The sequence below is a fragment of the Staurois parvus genome, unplaced genomic scaffold (assembly GCF_062004578.1).
Source record: "Staurois parvus isolate SC_StPar_1 unplaced genomic scaffold, SC_StPar_1.0 ptg001462l, whole genome shotgun sequence".
In the NCBI taxonomy this organism is placed as follows: Eukaryota; Metazoa; Chordata; class Amphibia; order Anura; family Ranidae; genus Staurois; species Staurois parvus.
Genome location: NW_028319258.1, coordinates 58,111 through 80,224, shown reverse-complemented (window position 1 = coordinate 80,224; position 22,114 = coordinate 58,111). Strand labels below are relative to the sequence as shown.

The 22,114-nt window shown below is 46.7% G+C and overlaps 1 protein-coding gene across 2 annotated transcripts in view; it reads right to left on the bottom strand.

Moving 5' to 3' along the window:
- Positions 1-22,114, bottom strand: part of LOC149435830 (guanylate-binding protein 1-like) — a 113,725-nt gene that overhangs the window by 88,615 nt on the left and 2,996 nt on the right. Inside the window, exon 1 of one of the 2 annotated variants that reach the window (XM_089662378.1) lies at positions 12,224-12,360. The exons of the other annotated variant lie outside the window; for it this stretch is intronic. The gene's annotated coding sequence lies outside the window, so the exon portion shown is untranslated. Of the gene's footprint in view, positions 1-12,223; positions 12,361-22,114 lie in introns of those variants that run through there. 2 annotated transcript variants of the gene reach the window in all.

Below are 22,114 nucleotides of genomic sequence, written 5' to 3'. Positions count from 1 at the left end.
GTCCTGTTGAAAGGTCCAACGTCTCCCAAGCCTCAGGTGTGTGACGGACTGCATCACGTTTCCATCCAATATCTCCTGGTACTGAAGAGAATTCATGGTACCTTGCACACGCTGAAGCTTCCCTGTACCTGCAGAAGCAAAACAGCCCCAAAGCATGATTGACCCTCCACCATGCTTCACAGTAGGCAAGGTGTTCTTTTCATCATAGGCCTTGTTCTTCCTCCTCCAAACATAGCGTTGATCCATGGGCCCAAACAGTTCTAATTTTGTTTCATCAGTCCACAGAACACTATCCCACAACTTTTGTGGTTTGTCCACATGGCTTTTGGCATACTGCAGTCGACTCTTCTTATTCTTTGGAGACAGCAAGGGGGTACGCCTGGGAGTTCTGGCACGGAGGCCTTCATTACGCAGTGTGCGTCTTATTGTCTGGGCTGAAACTTCTGTACCCACATCTGACAAATCTTTTCTCAGTTCCTCAGCAGTCACACGGGGACTTCTCTCCACTCTACGCTTCAGGTAGCGCACAGCAGTCGAAGTCAGCATCTTCTTTCTGCCACGACCAGGTAGCGTTTCAACAGTGCCCTTTGCCTTGAATTTGCGAATGATGCTTCCTAAGGTGTCTCTTGGTATGTTTAACATCTTTGCAATCTTCTTATAGCCATTGCCCTTCCTGTGAAGAGAAATCACCTCTTCTCTTGTCTTCCTGGACCATTCTCTTGCCTTCACCATGTTTGTAACCACACCAGTAAATGTCTAGAAGGAGCTGAGTATCACAGTCATTTTAAAGCTGCCTAATTGGTGCTTATTATGCTTGATTGCTGCTCGGTGACATCCACAGGTGTTTTCAATACCTGATGGAAAGCACCTGTATGAACCTCTGTTCTTCAGAGTGGTAGTCTTTAAGGGGTTGAATAATTGTGGCAATGAAGAAACCACATAAGAACCATTTACTACTGTATTACATAAACAATTGATGTCATTTTAGTTGCATTTGGGTAGTTACAACGTCCTTGTAGGATTTGATTCTGAATACAATTCCAAATGTACACTATAGTCCCTAAACCCCTTTACAGCATTGGGGGTTGAATAATTTTGGCCACAACTGTATGATTCTCTCTCTCTCCCTTTATTTCTCTTCTCTCTCTCTTCCCTCTCTCAACCTTTCTCCCCCTCTCCCCCCTCTCTTTCTCCCCCATCCTCCCTCTCTTTCTCTCTCTCCCTTTCTTCCTCCTTTTCCTTTCTCTCTCCCCCCTCCCTTTCTCCCTCCCCACTCTCTCTTTCTTCCCCCCTCCCTCTCTTCCCCCTTTCTCTCTTCTCTCTCTCTCTGTCTTCCCTCTCTCCTCCCTGCTCTCTCTTCCCCCTCTCTCTCTCTCTTTCTTCCCTTTCTCTCCCCTCCCTCTCTCTCCTCTCTCTCTCTTCCACCCCCCTCTTTCTCTCTTCTTTCTCTCTCTCTTTCTTCCCCCCCTCTCTCCTCCCCCCTGCCGCTCTCTCTCTTCCCTCCCTCCCTCTCTTCCATCTCTCTCTCTCCCCCCCCTCTTTCTCCCTGTCTCCCCCCCCTCTTCCCCCCTCTCCCTCTCTCTTTCTCCTCTCTCTCCTCCCCTCTCTCTCCCCCTTCTCTCTCCTCCCTCCCTCCATCTCTCCCCCACCCTCCTTATCTCCCCCCTCCCTCTCCCCCCTCTCTCTATCCTCCATCTCCTCTCTCTCTCTCTCTCTCTCTCTCTCTCTCTCTCCCCTCCCCCCTCTTCCCCCCCCTCTTTCTCTCTTCCTCCTCTCTCTTTCTTCCTTCTCTCTCTCTTCCCTCCCCCCTCTCTTCTCTCTCTCTTTCTCCTCTCTCTCTCTCTCTCTCTCTCTCTCTCTCTCTATCTCTCTTCCCTCTCTTTCTTATCTCTCTTTCTCCCCCCCTCTCTCTCCCCCCATCTCTGTCGCTCTCTCCCTCCCTCTCTTTCTCTTCCTTACCTTTCTTCCCTCTCTCTTCCCTCTCCCTCTCTTTCTTCCCTTTCTCTCCCCTCCCTCGCTCTCCTCTCTCTCTCTTCCACCCCCCCTCTCTCTTCTTTCTCTCTTTCTTCCCCCCTCTCCCCCTTGTCGCTCTCTCTCTTCCCTCCCTCCCTCTCGTCCATCCCTCTCTCTCTCTTCCCCCCTCTTTCTCCCTGTCTTCCCCCCTCTCTTTCTCCCCTCTCTCTCCCCTCCCTCTTTCTCTCTCCCCCCTCTCCCTCTCTCTTTCTCCTCTCTCTCCCCCCTCTCTCTCTCTCTCTCTCTCTCTCCTCCTTCTCTCTCCTCCCTCCCTCCATCTCTCCCCCACCCTCCCTATCTCTCTCCCCTCCCTCTCCCCCCTCTCTCTATCCTCCATCTCCTTCTCCCCCCCCCCCTCTTCCCTCTCCCCCCCATCTCTCCCCCCCCCCTCTTATTCCTCCTCTTTCTTTCTTCCTTCTCTCTCTCTCTTTCCTCCCCCCTCTCTTCTCTCTCTCTTTCTCCTCTCTCTTCTCTCTCTCTCTCACTTTCTTCCCTCTCTCTCTTTCTTATCTCTCTCTTTCTTCCCCCTCTCCCCCCTCTCTCTCTCCCTCCATCTCTGTCTCTCCCTCCCTCCCTCTCTCTCTCCCTCCCTCTCTTTCTCTTCCTTACCTTTCTTCCCTCTCTCTTCCCCCTCTCTCTTTTCCCTCTCTCTCTTCTCTCTCTCTTTCTTCCCTCTCTCTTCCCCCCCCTCTCTCTTTTCCCTCTCTCTCTTCTCTCTCTCTTTCTTCCCTCTCCCCCATCTCTCTCACTTTCTTCCCTCTCTCCCCCCCCCTCTCTCTTCCCTCTTTCTTCCCTCTCTCTTCCCTCTCTCTTTCTTCCCTCTCTCCCCTATCTCTATCTCTCTCTCTCTTCCTTCCTTCCCTCTCTTTCTTTCCTCTCTCTCCCCCCTCCCTCTCTCTTTCTTCCATCTCTCTTTCATCCTTCCCTCTACCCCCCCCCCCATCTCTCTCTCTCCTCTCTTTCTTCCCTCTCTCTCCCCCCCTCTCTCTCCCCTCTCTCTCTCTTCTTTCTCTCTCTCTCTCTCTCTTTCTTACCTCTCCCCCCCCTTCCTCAGATCGTATGGGACCACACACACAGTCTCATACAATCTGTCAGTGTGCAATGTACTGGATAGATGACAGGAGGGAGAGCCCACAGAACAGAACACAGCTCTGACACTTCTCCTCTCCCTGCTCCAGACTGTCTCCTGGTCCTGGCTTGTCAGCTGCTGGAGGAAGAGGTACACAACCACCGCTCTGCAACTGCCCTCCCCACCCCCCCCCCCCCCCCACCACATCGATCTACCTACTGTCTGCCGCTGCTCAAAAGGTTCATTTTTCCAATAGGCGGTGCCGGCCCCCTAAAAATTGCCTCCCTAGGCAGTTGCCTTGTTTGCCTTGTGGTAGATACGCCCCTGCTTGTAACTCCTCTCTAGTTTTCTGAGAATAGCTTTAATTTCAGTGTAAACTAAACTACTTTATATGGCATCCCTCAGCTAGTTGCAGTTTCTGTTCTTCACGTAACTCTATATTTTATATGTACACAGTGCGTTACATATATATTGTACATTCACATCAGTCCCTAACCCTCAAGGGGCGTACAATCTAAGGTCCCTAACTCACATCCATACATACACATACTAGGGACAATTTTGACAGGAGCCAATTAACCTACCAGCATGTCTTTCGAGTGTTGGAGGAAACCGGAGTACCTGGAGGAAATCCACACAGTCACGGGGAGAACATGCAAACTCCAGGCAGCTGTAGTTGGGATTTGAACCAACGACACTAGCACGGCCAGGCGGAAGTGCTAACCATTTAGCCACTGTGCTCCCCCACTGTCCTACTAACTATATTGATGAGTCAATTCAAATGTAAGTGCAGCGCTAAATCATAAATGACAAATGCAATCCTAGAGTGCTTATGTGCATATAAGTGTTCATACAATAAAAACGTCTGAGATCATATAAAATCATAGAATCGTAAAAAACTCTAAAAATATGAACATAAACAGTGCATATAAATAGTCTGTGGCACTACAGGTCACAGCAAAGCCTGGTGTTCGTGGAACTACAAGGTGCAGCAATACCAGCTGGGATACTGAAGAGTGCTCATGATCCAACATGGGAATCCACCATCTTCTATGGATGTGCGCTCACCAGAACGCTACTTGTATAATCGCGTTAATGCTGATCCTTATGGGGGGTCTCAGGAAGCCATAAATAGGGACCAGACGTTTCCAGGGACAGGGCTATGCAAAACCAGCAAAGGATCCTCCTAGGGGGAGAAGCTCACCACAGGAGGCAAAGGTATGGCAATATAGTGTAGTATTTATTATAAATAGTTAAAAGTAATCCATGTGGATACAGCAAAGAGTTAAATGCATAAAAGCATACCAAGATGGCCGCCGCTCCGAACTCCGGCCGCGGCGGCATGACGTCAGCATGTAAGGCTCCACCCAACACGTTTCGTGTGCATGCAAGTCTTCAGGGGCACGCATACTTACATACATACTATGCGTGCCCCTGAAGATGTGCATGTGCCCAAAACGCATTTTCAGCCTCTGTGTACAGGGAATGGTGATCTGACTGTTTATTAAAGTGGTTGTAAAGGCTCAAGGTTTTGGATTCTATGCATGAAAGTTAAAAAACCTTCTATGTGCAGCATCCCTCCCAGCCCCCCCCCAACTCCTAGTGCATTGAAGTCTCGGCTATCCTGGGACTCCCTCTTATCATTGGCTGAGACAGCAGGCAGAAGCCATTGGCTCCCATTGCTGTCAATCACAACCAGTAAGCCAATGAGAAGAGAGAGGGGACGGGGCTCTGTGTATGGATAGACACACGGAGCAGTGGCTGGGGAGTGCACATGCTTGGGTGCCCCCATAGCAAGCTGTTTGTTGTGGGGGCACCCGACAGGAGGGAGAGGCCAGGCGCACTGAGGGGGAGTCCCGAGAAGAGGAGGATCCAGGCTGCTCTGTGCAAAACCACTGCACACAGCAGGTAAGTATAGACATGTTTGTTATTTAAAAATACAAAATAACCCTTTTGAAACACTTTAACCACTTACCTTCCTAGAGGATTTACCCCCCTTAATGACCACGCCTCTTTTTGCTACTTGGCGCTGCACTAATTCAACTGATAATTGCGCGGTCATGCAATGCTGCACCCAAACAAAATTTATGTCCTTTTTTCCACATAATTAGAGCTTTCTTTTGATGGTATTTGATCACCTGTCCACTTTTTATTTTTCACGCTATAAACAAAAAAAAGACTGAAAATTTTGAAGAAAAACAATATTTTTTATTTTCGGCTATAAAAATTATATAGTAAACTCAAAGTTTGTTATAAATTTAGGCCAAAATGTATTCTGCTCCATGTTGTTGGTTAAAAAACTCCCAATAAGTGTATATTGATTGCTTTGTGTGAAAGTTATAGCGTCTACAAACTATATTATAGATGATGGAATTTACACAGCTTTTACTTTCTGACTGCTCATCAGATTTCTTGAGGTGCTAAAATACCAGGATAGTATAAACACCCCCAAATGACCCCTTTTCAGAAAGTAGATACCCTAAGCTATCTGCTGACAGGCATATGGAGTCCATGGAAGATTTACTTTTTTTCCCATAAGTTTTTGGAAAATGACAAAAACTTTTTTTTTTTTACACAAAGTTGTCATTTAAATGATATATTTCTCACACAAGCCATGGGTATATGTGGAATTACACCCCAAAATACATTCTGCTACTTCTGAGTATGGGGGTACCACATGTGTGAGACTTTTTGAGAGCCTAGCCACATACAGGAGCCTGAAATCCAATGACCACTTTGAAAGTCTGAAGGTGCGTAACTTCCTCATTTCACTTCCAGACTACCTATCACAGTTTTGAAGGCCCTGAAATGCCAGGATAGCCCCAACCCCCCCCCCCCCCCCAAATGACCCCTTTTTGGAAAGTAGACACCCCAAGAATTTAAAAAGAAAGATGGTGAGTATTTTGCAGATCTATTTTTTTCTAACAAGGTTTTGAAATATGAAAAAGAAAAGAAAAAATATGTTTGTTTTTTTTTCTTCATTTTCCAAAAACTTGTGGCAACAAATGAGATCTGTAAAATACTCACCATGCTTCTTATCAAATTTCTTGGGGCGTCTACTTTCCAAAAAGGGGTCATTTGGGGGGGGGGGTTAGGCGCTATGCTGGCATTTCAGCGCCTCCAAAACTGTGATAGGTAGTCTGGAAGTGTAATGAGGAAATAAAGCTCTTTAAAAGCCTGAAGGTGCTTATTGGATTTTGGGGTCCTGTACTTGGCTACCCCCATACTCGGGAGAAGTAGCAGAATGTATTTTGAGGAGTAATTCCACATATACCCATGGCATGTGTGAGCAATAAATCATTTAAGTGACAATTTTGTGCAAAAATAAATAAATAAATACATTTTTGTCATTTTCCAAAAACTTGTGGAAAAAAAAAAAATTCTTCTATTGATTCAACATGCCTCTCAGCAAATAGTTTGGGGTGTCTACTTTCCAAAAAAGGGGTCATTTTGGGGGGGGTGGGGGTGTTTTATGCCCAACATTAGAAGTTTATGCCACACATCGTTCACTCTTTTAAACACCTGAAGATCAAGCCTTTTCTGACACTTTTTGTTCACATGAAAAAAATCAGTATTTTTTTGCTAGGAAATTAATGTAAACCCCCAAACATTATATTTTTTTTTAAAGCAGACACCCTAGAGAATAAAATGGTGGGTGCTGCAATTTTTATGTCACATAGTACTCACGCAGCGATTTTTCAAAAGCAAATTAAAAAAAAAAAAAAAACACACTTTTTTTTACTTTCAATGCACAAAAACACAATATATTGGCCAATTATTTTGTAAAATATAAAGATGATGGTATGTCGAGTAAATAGATTACAAACATGACACGATTTAAAACTGCGCATGCCCCGTGCAATGGCGACAAACTGCATACATTTTTAATATCCATAGGCAGCGCTTTTAAAGCCTTTACAAGTTACCATTTTTGATTTACATAGGAGGTCTAGAGCTAGAATTACTGCCCTTGATCTGACGTTCATGGCGATACCTCACATGCATGGTGCAACTGCTGTTTACATACTGGCACAGGGTCAACGCTTTTGTACACAAGCTACCTTATTTTTTTTTTTCCATTCTGCTTAAACATTGTGATTTGTATAGTACTGCTTGGACTTTGAAGAAGGGGACATTCCCCGAAAGCTTGTCCTCAAAATTGTATGTTAGTGCAAATAAAAAAAAGTATCACGGACAGGACTCAATTGTTTCTGTCGCAAATGCACTAATACGGCTACAATCACCTCAAGCAAAATGGAAGATACTTTATATCCTGCAAAACTGAAGTGATGAAATGCTCATAGCTTTCGATTTCTTAGTCTATAGAGATGATTGGCACCTAATTAGCCACTAGGATTGCTTTTACATGAAAGCTGATCGCCAGATGAAAAAAACGATACCAGGATGATGCCTGCAGCTGTAGGCATCATCCTGGTATAACCATTCAAAGTCCAGTGATGTACCAGTACCTCGCTGATCCTTGTTGGGTGTATATGCTGAGTTCTTTTATTTTTGTATGCAGCCTGTGGACTGAATGAAAAAAAGAAGAAATCTCTGCCACAAAAAGTGTGTGGTATGCCCACCATTAGAATATACCGCCCTACATCCACCCACTTCTAATGGTGGGCACACATTAGGTCACACGGTGCCACATGCTCCAGTTCCAAGATTGTACAAATGTCTGAATAGTGGCACGCTTGAATAAAAATTGTCCACATATAAGTGGTACCCCATATGGAAAGAGGAAGACACCAAGTCCCAAACTATCTTGTCACTGCTCCCCATGTAGTCTGGGCATCCAGGGGGCTCCACGTGATTATCTTTTCCCTCGTGAATCTGAAACCTATAAGTATAGCCTGTTGCCCCCTCACAGGTCTTCTACATCTTGACCCCATATCTGGCACGCTTGCTGGGGAGAAATTGCTTGAATGCAAGGCGGCCAGAAAAATTAATGAGGGACTCATTAACGTAGATGTTTTGCTGGGGAGTATAGACATCTATGGAAAAAATATGCAGCGCTAAAAATAAATGAGTAAATCCCCAATGCTAAAAAGTCCAATATATTAAGAAGCTTCTATGTTAACATAACATATTAACGTGACTTCTGTGATAAAACAACGTCTGGAAGACTGGAATGTTCGTGACTCTTGTGGTGATAAACTGAGAGTAGATTGCACTAACCAGATACATATGCAAATGAAGCATGGAGTAATTAAGACCTACTCCTAGCACTCTGGAAGTAGGTCACTGGATAGGTAGTTGTCATCTCCAAACTTGCCACTAGGTGTCATATCTCCCAGGACAGGCAAAGGTAGGAAATCCACAGACAGCAGCAGCAGCCAGATAAACTATTAACCAGGAATATCAGCCAGCAGCAGAACAGGATATGTATAGCCACCTTCAAAAAAGGGGCCCGGGCTCCCTCAATGAAAGGAAAAGAGCCCCAGGCCAGAAGCTTTGATGGTGTAGCAGGGTTTTATTGGTAAAAATCAACTTCACAGCCGTCCAGCAATGGCCATGCAATAGTTGAGGATATCTAGGGAGGTGCCCCCTAGATATCCTCAACTATTGCATGGCCATTGCTGGACGGCTGTGAACGTTTTGCACATTCTGTAAGTGGTTTCTACATTTGTTTTGATTTTTACCAATAAAACCCTGCTACACTATCAAAGCTTCTGGCCTGGGGCTCTTTTCCTTTCATTGAGGGAGCCCGGGCCCCTTTTTTGAAGGTGGCTATACATATCCTGTTCTGCGGCTGGCTGATATTCCTGGTTAATACCTTATCTGGCTACTGCTGCTGTCTGTGGATTTCCTACCTTTGCCTGTCCTGGGAGATATGACACCTAGTGGCAAGTTTGGAGATGACAACTACCTATCCAGTGACCTACTTCCAGAGTACTAGGAGTAGGTCTTAATTACTCCATGCTTCATTTGCATATGTATCTGGTTAGTGCAATCTACTCTCAGTTTATCACCTCAAGAGTCACGAACATTCCAGTCTTCCAGACGTTGTTTTATCACAGAAGTCACGTTAATATGTTATGTTAACATAGAAGCTTCTTAATATATTGGACTTTTTAGCATTGGGGATTTACTCATTTATTTTTAGCGCTGCATATTTTTTCCATTTATGTACTACTTGAAGTTTTAGAGGTTTACTTCCTATGTCAGCTGCTAGCCATCCCTTCCTTCACTGACACCTAGCGCTTGGTTTATTTATCTTTTTATCTCTGAGTATAGACATCTGCACATTTTTGGTTAAGGTGATTTGTGAGGGGCTGAATTTTGTGAAACCGGTCAAATTCAAGGTCAACCCAAGGATGACAGAGTGTATTGTCGCTGAAATGCATAAAACACATTATACTCTCATATCTATGCCTGGCCATGGCAGCAAAGAACACGGGATATGATGACTTGGGTCTGTGGACCAATACAATGATAATTAATTTTTTTTAGTAATTCCCATGTTGAGGGTTAAGCCCCCCCAAAAAAATTTTAAATCGGAAACTGTAAAGGGTTTCCATGCGACTGGTCTGGCAAGGTTTGAATTTGGGTTGGCGGCGATAAATTGTGCATATAAAATGCTTTGATTCACAATCAATTCATAGAGATATTCTGTGAAAAACAGCTCCAAAAAATCAAGTTGAGTAGTTAAATTTGCTGTTTCCATCTGAATTCCGGGTTGGGCAGTGAATGGGGGAAGTACGGGTACTGCAGAATTTGTGGGCTGCCAATCGGGATTTGCAAGCACACCTGGAAGGATACTAGGGGCTCTACAGGCCTGTGTGCGAATTCTTGGTGGCTGCGGGACAATACTTGTGCTCTCCACCGCACCAGCTTGTACTGCACTTATGGGACTCACCACATCACCAAATGATACTGCAGTGCTGGTATGAGAAAGACCAAGATGTACTAGGCTGTTGGTGCTCGCCAGTTTACCAAAAGGTAGCGAGGCACTAGTACTGGCACTCTGCTGCATATGAGAGTCATCAAAACTTACTGGCAAGTGCTAACAGAGATCAGGCCTAATTCTGTGAACACTGCGGTTTTGTGTGTAATGTATCAAATAACAGTGACCTACTGACACTGCACTTGCTGGGGGAGAAGGAGGGGGGTAAGCATATTAGCTAAACGCAGGTGTTGGCAGGTGGCGGGGCTGATCCGCTACTGCTGCGTTTCTGGGGACGCTATACTAATGTGAACACTGGTATAGTGCTGATCTGATCAAAGGTATTGATCCGTTCAGACAATATACTAGTAATGGAGGTTTATTGTGTATGAGCATCTTCCTGGCAATCAAGGGGTTAAATGTGATGACTGTTGTATTGACGGGCAATCTGACACTATTTGGGAGGGGCGTGAAAACCACGGGAGCGCAAATCACGTATATATATATATATATGATTTTGCGCACCTGTGCCGCCCTGTAGCAGTATTTCTGCTGGTCAGGAAGAGGTTACAGAAGCGCTTTGTGTTACGGTACTGCGATATTTTAACTGACAATTGCGCAGTCATGTAACGCTGCTCCAAAATGAAATTTATGTCCTTTTTTCCCCACCAATTGGGCTTTCTTTTGGTGGTATTTGATCGCCTGTGCGTTTTTTATTTTTTTGCACTATAAAAAAAAAGGCCAACAATTTTGAGAAAAAAAACTATATTTTGGACTTTTTCCTATAAAACATGTCCAGTAAAAAAATTGAAAAATCTAATTTCTTCATAAATTTCGGCCAAAATGTATTCTGCTCCATGTCTTTGCTAAAAAAATATCCCAATACGTGTAAATTAATTGCTTTACGTGAAAGTTATAGCGTCTACAAATGGCGGTATAGATACTGGAATTTTTATATATATGTGCTGGATCAGTAATCTGTATATAAGGTGACGGCGTGTGTCTGGTCAGATAGAGGAGGAGGAAGCAGTGCTGGATCAGTAATCTGTATATAAGGTGACGGCGTGTGTCTGATCAGATAGTGGAGGAGGAAGCAGTGCTGGATCAGTAATCTGTATATAAGTGACGGTGTGCGTCTTGTCAGATAGTGGAGGAGGAAGCAGTGCTGGATCAGTAATCTCTATATAAGGTGACGGTGTGTGTCTTGTCAGATAGTGGAGGAGGAAGCAGTGCTGGATCAGTAATCTGTATATAAGGTGACGGCGTGTGTCTGGTCAGATAGTGGAGGAGGAAGCAGTGCTGGATCAGTAATCTCTATATAAGGTGACGGTGTGTGTCTTGTCAGATAGTGGAGGAGGAAGCAGTGCTGGATCAGTAATCTGTATATAAGGTGATGGTGTGTGTCTGATCAGATAGTGGAGGAGGAAGCAGTGCTGGATCAGTAATCTGTATATAAGTGACGGTGTGCGTCTTGTCAGATAGTGGAGGAGGAAGCAGTGCTGGATCAGTAATCTGTATATAAGGTGACGGCGTGTGTCTTGTCAGATAGCGGAGGAGGAAGCAGTGCTGGTTCAGTAATCTGTATATAAGGTGACGGCGTGTGTCTTGTCAGATAGCGGAGGAGGAAGCAGTGCTGGTTCAGTAATCTGTATATAAGGTGATAGTGTGTGTCTGGTCAGATAGCGGAGGAGGAAGCAGTGCTGGTTCAGTAATCTGTATATAAGGTGATAGTGTGTGTCTTGTCAGATAGCGGAGGAGGAAGCAGTGCTGGTTCAGTAATCTGTATATAAGATGACAGCGTGTGTCTGGTCAGATAGTGGAGGAGGAAGCAGTGCTGGATCAGTAATCTGTATATAAGGTGACAGTGGGGTGGATTTACTAAAGGCAAATAGACTGTGCACTTTGCAAGTGTAGTTGCATGCATATAGTAAATGAGATGAAACTTCACTTTTCAAAAAATACCCAATCGCATACAAGGAAAAAAAAAACAGCATTTCTACTTGAACATGATTGGCTAATAGAAGTCAGCAAAGCTTTATCACATTTACTAATTCTGGGGAAAATGAGAGCAACTGTACTCTCAAAGTGCACAATCTATTTGCCTTCCAAAAATCATCCCCTCTATTCCCAGAGAGTTTTTTACTCTCCCTGTCATACAGAGAATGTAGATTTGTTTTACAACAATGGTCTTCCTAAATCCATGCTGGCTATCTCCCTGCACCTTATATGAGACCTGCAAGCTGTGTACTTACCTTGTAGGTGTAGTCCTGGCTGGATGAGCAGAGCGGTGATCTCAAACACTGATAAGCGTCACAGTTTCTAAGCCTTTATATATATATAGAGTCTGGTATGTTGATGAGGAAATGCAAAGAAAATCAAAGAAATGAAACTGAATTTGAATTGCAGAAAAAAGAAAGGGAGGAACCCACTGCACTGCCAAAAGAGGACTCTTGGTGAGCCTAATGAAACAATACCACATAAATGAGTGAATAAACACAAACCAAGGTAAAGTAATTCACATACAACCAGTGCCAAAAAAGTGCACAATAATAGCTACAGGAGTGAATCCACAGTGGTATAACAAATAAAAGTGACGTGATCACAAGAAACCAAATGTCAGTGAATGCATACAAAAACCATTATCAGAATCAAAGGGAAGCGAGATAAAGAAATGACTTGAAATGTGGCAAAAAAAGGTGACTAGGAACCTGGGCCGGATCTAGCTTGCCCGATGTGGGGGTGCAGTACAAAATGTCAGGGGGGCAGAGGATGGGAGGTCAGTAGGGCAGTGTACAGGGGTCACCAGGACAGAGGATAGGGACATCACTTTGTAGGGCAGGGAACAGAGACCATTAACAGTGTACAGGAGTCCACAAGGCAAAGAACAGGGGTCACCAGGAAGGAAGACAGAGGTCACTGCTGGTAGGGCAGAAGATAGGAGTCACTTCTGGCAAGGCAAAAGGCAGAAGTCAGGGGTCACTGCTGGCAGGGTAGAGGACAGGGAGTCACTGTAGGAAGAACTCAGCAGAGGTTAGGGGTCACTGCTGGCAGGGTAGAGGACAGGGGGTCACTGTAGGAAGAACTCAGCAGAGGTTAGGGGTCACTGCTGGCAGGGTAGAGGACAGGGGGTCACTGTAGGAAGAACTCAGCAGAGGTTAGGGGTCACTGCTGGCAGAGTAGAGGACAGGGGGTCACTGTAGGAAGAACTCAGCAGAGGTTAGGGGTCACTGCTGGCAGGGTAGAGGACAGGGGGTCACTGTAGGAAGAACTCAGCAGAGGTTAGGGGTCACTGCTGGCAGGGTAGAGGACAGGGGGTCACTGTAGGAAGAACTCAGCAGAGGTTAGGGGTCACTGCTGGCAGGGTAGAGGACAGGGGGTCACTGTAGGAAGAACTCAGCAGAGGTTAGGGGTCACTGCTGGCAGGGTAGAGGACAGGGGGTCACTGTAGGAAGAACTCAGCAGAGGTTAGGGGTCACTGCTGGCAGGGTAGAGGACAGGGGGTCACTGTAGGAAGAACTCAGCAGAGGTTAGGGGTCACTGCTGGCAGGGTAGAGGACAGGGGGTCACTGTAGGAAGAACTCAGCAGAGGTTAGGGGTCATTGCTGGCAGAGTAGAGGACAGGGGGTCACTGTAGGAAGAACTCAGCAGAGGTTAGGGGTCACTGCTGGCAGGGTAGAGGACAGGGGGTCACTGTAGGAAGAACTCAGCAGAGGTTAGGGGTCACTGCTGGCAGGGTAGAGGACAGGGGGTCACTGTAGGAAGAACTCAGCAGAGGTTAGGGGTCATTGCTGGCAGGGCACTCAGCAGAACTCCTTTTCCCATTGCTGTACTGCACACAGGCAGAAAATCTTCTCCTCACCACACATTACACATAGCTGAGATAGAATTCCCTTACACACAACTTTGATCTGCACAGTGTGTAGCTGGCTTCTGCAGCTGCGCTCCCATTCTGACCAGGGAATTTCACAGGTCAGAACTGCAACATAGTAGCCAGCTACACCCTGTACAGATTGTGGTTGTATGTAAGGGAATCTGATCTCAGCTAAGTACTGTGTGGGGAGCAGGAGCTCTGCTGCCTTTGCCCAGGCTGTGTGCAGTGCGGAGATAGGAGAAGTAGTTCAGCATAGTTGCCAACATTTTTAAAACATTTCTATGGTCAACGTTTTTTCGCTATGCGCCCAGAAAGCCCCTGTAGATGAAGAATGTACTTAAATTAGGGATGAGGTATTCATTTAAAACAGGCGTGGATTTGAAAGCAGCGTATCACTAACCTTATGTCATACTTTAATCACACATATATAAGAGAGATATGGTTATGCTAGTTGTAACGGAACCGGACCCCGACTGCACTAGGGTATTTCCGTTAGACTCCCGCTTCCCTGTCCGAACACAGATCCACGGACACCACCGCTGACCAAACAAGACGAAACAGCACCAGACTTGTCTTAAAACAGGAAGTAGACCACTTTATTTTAACACAGATACAAGATATATACACAGGTTGGGGAAATACAACCAGTAACAGGAAACACATCAGCAGGCCGTCCCATCAGGGGGAAGGGCTGCTGGAAACACCCCTCACCAAGCCAGTACAAACACATATATCCCATAATCCTTTGCTCCCAAACAAGACACACAATAGAACAATGGGATACAGCATTGCTGCAGTAGACAATACACAAACCCATACATCCCATAATAGTTTGTTCCCAAGCAGAACACACAATAGAACAATGGGACCACTTGGCAATAAACAATGAACAACCCCCACACCCCACCTATACATGTCTACACAATATCAGGACAGATCTCCCTGTACCCCTAACAGGCACAGGGTGGCTTACACATAATAGGAATTTAGGAAGCTGAGACAGGGGTCTCCCCACCTCTCCAAAGGGGGCTGTGTTCCATGGGCCCCCCACCCAAAGTCACTCCCGTCACACTAGTTGAGCATAGTGATGGGCTAGGGCAGTATAGTGGCAGATTGGGGCAGTATAATGGTAGGCTAAGGCAGTATAGTGGAAGGTTAGGCCAGTATAGTGGCAGGCTGGGTAGGTATTGTGGAGGATTAGAGAAGTATAGTGACAAGCTAGGGCAGTATAGCGGCAGGTTATGGCAGTGTAGCTACAGCCTAGGGCAATATAGTGGCAGGCTGGAGCAGTATAGTGGCAGGCCAGGGCAGTATAGTGGCAGGCTGGGGCAGTATAGTTACAGGTCAGAGCAGTACAGTGGCAGGCTCGGGCAGTTAAATGGCAGAATAGTGGAAGGTTTGGGCAATATAGTGGCAGGGCAGTAAAGTGGCAGTATAGTCGTAAATTGGAGCAGTATAGTGGCAGGTTAGGGCAGTGTAGTGGAAGGCTGGGGCAGTGTAGCGGAAGGCTGGGGTGGTGTAGCGGAAGGCTGGGGCGGTGTAGTGGAAGGCTGGGGCGGTGTAGTGGAAGGCTGGGGCGGTGAAACGGAAGGCTAGGGTGGTGTAGCAGAATGCTGGGGCAATGTAGTGGAAGGCTGGGGCGGTGAAACGGAAGGCTGGGGCGGTGTAGTGGAAGGCTGGGGCGGTGTAGTGGAAGGCTGGGGCGGTGAAACGGAAGGCTAGGGTGGTGTAGCAGAATGCTGGGGCAATGTAGTGGAAGGCTGGGGCGGTGAAACGGAAGGCTGGGGCGATGTAGCGGAAGGCTGGGGCAATGAAACGGAAGGCTGGGGCAGTGTAGTGGAAGGCTGGGGCGGTGTAGCGGAAGGCTGGGGTGGTGTAGTGGAAGGCTGGGGCGGTGTAGCGGAAGGCTGGGGTGGTGTAGCGGAAGGCTGGGGCGGTGTAGTGGAAGGCTGGGGTGGTGTAGTGGAAGGCTGGGGCGGTGAAACGGAAGGCTGGGGCGATGTAGCGGAAGGCTGGGGCAATGAAATGGAAGGCTGGGGCAGTGTAGTGGAAGGCTGGGGCGGTGAAACGGAAGGCTGGGGCAGTGTAGCTCATGGGACTTGTCGCCATCGAGTCTTTGATATTTATAACCAATTGTGTTCATATTATTTATGTCACTTATACACTATCTATTTCAAATTGCCCTGATTTAGGGGTCACTGTTTTGTGATTTCTTGTTCATTTATTTTTTCACAAATCTCACTTGAATCCATAAGTTTTAGTGGATTTCAGTAATAGATGTGTGTTGCAGAAATTACTTTGCAGTTTACTTTATTTTTCCACACCAGTTTCTACTGTTTATTTATTTAGATTTCATTTTTTCACTTCCACCTATCCTTTATTATGTTCACTGCGAACACTTAAAATTTGGGAGCATTTCCTATAGCAACTACTCAGTTGCAGGATATTATTTGTGTTGTATTTGTATCACTGAGTTTTGGGATCCTCAAAAAGGATCACAATTCAAAAATAAGTAATATGTATTCATATATATATATATATATATACAGTTGCAAGAAAAAGTATGTGAACCCCTTGGGATTACGTGGAGTTTTGCATGAATTGGGCATAAAATGTGCTCTGAACGTCATCTAAGTCACAACAATAGAAGAACACAGTCTGCTGAACATAATACTACACAAACATTAGATGTTGCCATGGTTTAATTGCACATAACATGAAAACATTCACAGTGCAGGGAGGAAAAAGTATGTGAACCTTTGGACTTAATAACTGGTTGACCCTCCTTTGGCAGCAATAACCTCAACCAAACGTTTCCTGTAGTTGCAGATCAGACCTGCACAACGATCTGGAGTAATTTTGGACCACTCCTCTTCACAAAACTGTTTCAGTGTAGTAATATTTTTGGGATGTCTGGTGTGAATCGCTCTCTTAAGGTCATGCCACAGCATTTCAATCGGGTTGAGGTCAGGACTCTCACTGGGCCACTCCAGGAGGCGTATTCTGTGCTGTTGCAGCCATTGTTTTGTTGAATTACTTGTATGCTTTGGGTCATTGTCCTGTTGCATCACCCATCCTCTGCGGAGCTTCAGTTGGCGGACAGATGGTCGTAGGTTTTCCTGCAAAATGTCTTGATAAACTCTGGAATTAATTTCCCCATCAATGACAACAATCCGTCCAGGCCCTGAGGCAGCAAAGCAGCCCCAAACCATGATGCTCCCTCCGCCATGTTTCACAGTGGGGATGAGGTTTTGATGTTGGTGTGCTGGGCCTTTTTTTCTCCACACATAGTGTTGTGTGTTCTTCCCAAACAACTCAATCTTGGTTTCATCTGTCCACAGTATATTTTGCCAGTAGTGCTGTGGAACATCCAGGTGCTCTTTTGCAAACTTCAAACGTGCTGCAATATTCTTTTTGGACAGCAATGGCTTCCTCCGTGGTGTCCTCCCATGTACTCCATTCTTGTTTAATGTTTTCTTTATTGTAGATGTGTCCACAAAAATGTTAGCATGTGCCAGAGATTTCTGTAGGTCTTTAGCTGACACTCTGTGATTCTTCTTTACCTCATGCAGCATTCTGCGCTGTGCTCTTGCAGTCATTTTTACAGGACGACCAAGCCTAGGGAGAGTAGCAACAGTGCTAAACTTTCTCCATTTGTAGACAGTCTGTCTTACCGTGGACACATGAACATCAAGGCTTTTGGAGATACTTTTGTAACCCTTTCCAGCTTCATGCAAGTCCATAATTCTTGATGGTAGGTCTTCTGAGAGCTCTTTTCTGCGAGGCATGGTTCACATCAGACAGTGCTTCTTGAAACCAGTAAACCCAAAACAGGTGTGTTTTTAAGGGCAGGACAGCTGTCAGCAACACATCCAATATCATCACACTGATTGGAGTCAAGATTGGCTCACTCCTGGCTCTAATTAGCTCTGGGAGAAGTCATTAAGCTAGAGCCTCACATACTTTTTCCTCCCTGCACTGTGAATGTTTACATGTTATGTGCAATTAAACCATGGCAACATCTAATGTTTGTGTAGTATTATGTTCAGCAGACTGTGTTCTTCTATTGTTGTGACTTAGATGACGTTCAGAGCACATTTTATGCCCAATTCATGCAAAACTCTACGTAATCCCAAGGGGTTCACATACTTTTTCTCGTAACTGTATATATATATATATATATATATATATATATATACTTTATAATTATGTCTTTTGTTCACCCATAGTCACCTATTTTATTCCAAAGGGTGTACCTAAGCTACACCTGGTACGTTTAGGTGGTATTCACTATTATCCACTATTTGGATGTTTTCATGTGCATTCTATTCAATAATTTTTGTTTTGTGTAATTATGTTTTTTGTTCGCCCATAGTCACCTATTTTATTTCTAGTGGTGTACCTAGGTTACACCTTTTTACGTTTGGGTGGTATTCACTATTATCCACAATTTGGATGTTTCCGTGTGCATTCTATTCAATATTTATTGGTTTATGTATATTTATTTACAAGTTTGTACACTGTGTGGGGTATTAACATCACAGGAGTTTATTTATCACCTAGAGATAGCGCAGCACCAATTAGTCTTCAATTTGTCATTTTCCATCAGGTATATGGTAAGGTGCTAGCAGCTTTTTGGCATAAACTAACATGGAACCTAAAGCACGGGAGGACCACACAGATATAACGGTGTAGCCGAAGGCTGGGGCGGAGTAGCGACAGGCTGGGGTGGTGTAGCGGAAGGCTGGGGCAGTGTAGCGACAGGCTTGGGCGGTGTAGAGGAAGGCTGAGATGGTGTAGCCGAAGGCTGAGGCGATGTAGCAGAAGGATAGGGCTGTGTAGCGGAAAACTGGGGCAGTGTAGCGTAAGGCTGGGGTGGTGTAGCGACAGGATTGGGTGGTGTAGCAGAAGGCTGGGGCGGTGTAGCGAAAGGCTGGGGCGGTGTAGCCGAAGGCTGGGGCGGTGTAGCGACAGGCTGGGGTGGTGTAGCGGAAGGCTGGGGAGGTGTAGCGATAGGCTGGAACGGTGTAGCGGAAGGCTGGGGTGGTGTACTGACAGACTGGGGTGGTGTAGATGAAGGGTGGGGTGGTGCAGCAACAGGCTTGGACAGGTAGCCAAAGGCTGGGCCGATGTAACGACAGGCTAGGGTGGTGTAGCGGAATGCCGGGGCGGTTTAACCGAAGATTGAGGTGGTGTACCTGAACACTGGGGCGGTGTAGCAAAAGGCTTGGGCGGTGTAGCCGAAAGGCTGGGGCAGTGTAGCGATAGGCTTGAAGGGTGTAGCCGAAGGCTGGGGCAGTGTAGCGAAAGGCTGGGGCAGTGTAGCAACAGGCTGAGGCGGTGTAGAGAAAGGCTTGGGCGGTGTAGCAACAGGCTTGGGTGGTGTAGCCGAAGGTTGGGGCCGTGTAACGGCAGCCTGGGGTGGTGTAGCAGAAGGCTGACACGGTGTAGCAGAAGGCTGGGGCGGTGTAGCCAAAGGTTGAGGCTGTATAGCGACAAGCTGGGGCGTTGTAGAGGAAGGCTGGGGCGGTGCAGCGGAAGGCTGGGGCTGTGTAGCGGAATGCTGGGGCTTTGAAGCGGAAGGCTGAGGCGGTGCAGCAGAAGGCTGGGGCAGTGTAGCGCAAGGCTGGGGCAGTGTAATGGAAGGCTGGGGCAGTGTAGCAGAAGGCTTGGGCGGTGTAGCGGAAGGCTGGGGTAGTGTAGTGGAAGGCTGGGGCAGTGCAGCGGAAGGCTTGGGCGGTGTAGCGGGAGGCTGGGGCAGTGTAGCGGAAGGCTTGGGCTGTGTAGCGGAAGGCTGGGGCGTTGTAGTGGAAGGCTGGGGCGGTGTAAAGGAAGGCTGGGGCGGTGTAGCGGAAGGCTGAGGCGGTGTAGAGGTAGGCTGGGGCGGTGTAGCGGAAGGCTGGGGAGGTGTAGCAACAGGCTGGAACGATGTAGCGGAAGGCTGGGGTGGTGCATCGATAGGTTGGGGAGGTGTAGCGGAAGGCTGGGGTAGTATAGCGGAAAGCTGGGGCGGCGTAGCCAAAGGTTGGGGTGGTGTAGCGAAAGGCTGAGGCTGTATAGCGACAGGCTGAGGCAGTGTAGCGGAAAGGCTGGGGCGGGGTAGCGGAAGGCTGGGGTGGTGTAGCGGAATGCTGGGGCAGTGTAGCAAAAGGCTGGGGGGGTGTAGCGGAAGGCTGGTATGGTGTAGTGGAAGGCTGGGGTGGTGGAGCGGAAGGCTGGGGCAGTGTAGTGGAAGGCTTGGGCGGTGTCGCTGAAGGCTGGGGAGGTGTAGCGACAGGCTGGTATGGTGTAGCGGAAGGCTGGGGTAGTATAGTGGAAGGCTGGGGCAGCGTAGCCAAAGGCTAGGGCTGGGGCGGTGTAGCGACAGGCTTGGGTGGTGTAGCCGAAGGCTGAGACGGTGTAGCAGAAGGCTGGGGCGGTGTACCCAAAGGTTGAGGCTGTATAGCGACAGGCTGGGGCAGTGTAGTGACAGGCTGAGGCGGTGTAGAGAAAGGCTTGGGCGGTGTAGCGACAGGCTTGGGTGGTGTAGCCGAAGGCTGGTGTAGCGGAAGGCTGGGGCGGTGTAGCGGAATGCTGGGGCAGTGTAGCGGAAGGCTGAGGCGGTGTAGCGGAAGCCTTGGGAGGTGTAACGTAAGGGACAGGGACCTGTATTAGATGACAGGGGAGAGGTACAGGCAGCCTACCCCACCCCGTTGCTCCCCCCTTCCCCCTCCCCCTCTGCCCTGATGATAAACTGGCGAGTGCATCTATTATGTTTACGAAGCTGCAGGGGAGGAAGTTCAGTTGTCTGAAGTATCATTCAGCAGACAAGTACAGTGTCCGGGGTGGAGGAGGGCTGCAGTTTTGGTGGGGTACAACTGAAATTTGGGTGGGCTTAGCCCACCCCAGCACCCCCCTAGATCCGGCCCCGCTAGGGACCATCAAATAAAGTGGTAGAAATAAATATAAATATGAATAAAATCAAAAGCAAATAAGGGCGCACTCTCATTGTGTAGTACGCACCACATATTTATTATGTAGACAAATAGATGTAGACTCACAAACCAAAGGAAATTAAAAGCAGAATATATAGTCCGCAATGACAGTCAATATAATGCTGTGCCCTTAATAGGGATAAGCCGACACGTTTCGGGAGACGAACCCCTTTCCTCAGAGCTAAAAAGCTGTTTTTGACACCGCGGCACAGATCGCAGCTGCAGGTGTCAATCACTGGGTCCCGGCCAGTGATCACCCGCCGGAGCCCGACGATTGCCAGCAATCACTGACAGAGAGGAAGGCTGCATTGTGTTCAATGGAGCTTTCCTCCCTGTCAGCTTTCAGCTCACTGTTCCAGGATCGCTGGTCACAGCCTTTCCAGAGGTACCCACCCCCACCCCCTAGTGAAACACTCCCCTCACACAGTTAACCCTTTCATTGTCTCCAGAAGTTAACCCCTTCCTCTCCAGTCCCATTAGTACAGTGTCAGTGTTTTTTTTTTGCACTGATCACTGTATTGGTGTCACTGGGGATGTCAATAACCCCAAGTCAGTTCCCCCCCCAGTGTCAGAATGTCTGCCGCAGTCCCGCCACTATTATTAGTATAAAAAAAAATCCCAGTATCTTTCCCGCCGTTTGTAGACGCTATAACTTTCACATAAACCAATTAATTTTCACGTATTGGGATTTTTTTTTAGCAAAGACATTTTGGCCTAAATTTATGACATTTTGATTTTTTAATTTTTTTAATTTTTACTGGAAATGTTTTATAGCAAAAAGTCCAAAATATTGTTTTTTTCTCACAATTGTCAGGCTTTTTTTATAGCGCAAAAAAGAAAAAACGCACAGGCGATCAAAAACCATAAAAAGAAAGCTCAATTTGTGGGAAAAAAAGGACGTAAATTTAATTTTGGTGCAGCGTTGCATGACCGCGCAATTGTCAGTGCCATAACACAAACCGCTTCTGTAACCGCTTCCTGATCGCCCTATAGCAGAAATACTGCTACAGGTCGGCACAGGTGCACAAAATCACATATATAAATATATATATATATATATATGTGTGATTTGTGCTCCCGTAGTGTTCACACCCCTCCCAGATAGCGTCAGATTGCCCCTCAGTACACCAGTCATCAGATTTAACCCCTCGATTGCCAGGAACACGCTCATACACAATAAACCTCCATTGCTAGTATAGTGTCTGAACAGGTCAATATCTTTGATCAGATCAGCACTATACCAGCGTTCACATTAGTATAGCGTCCCCAAAAATGCATCGTTAGCGGGATCCTGCCAA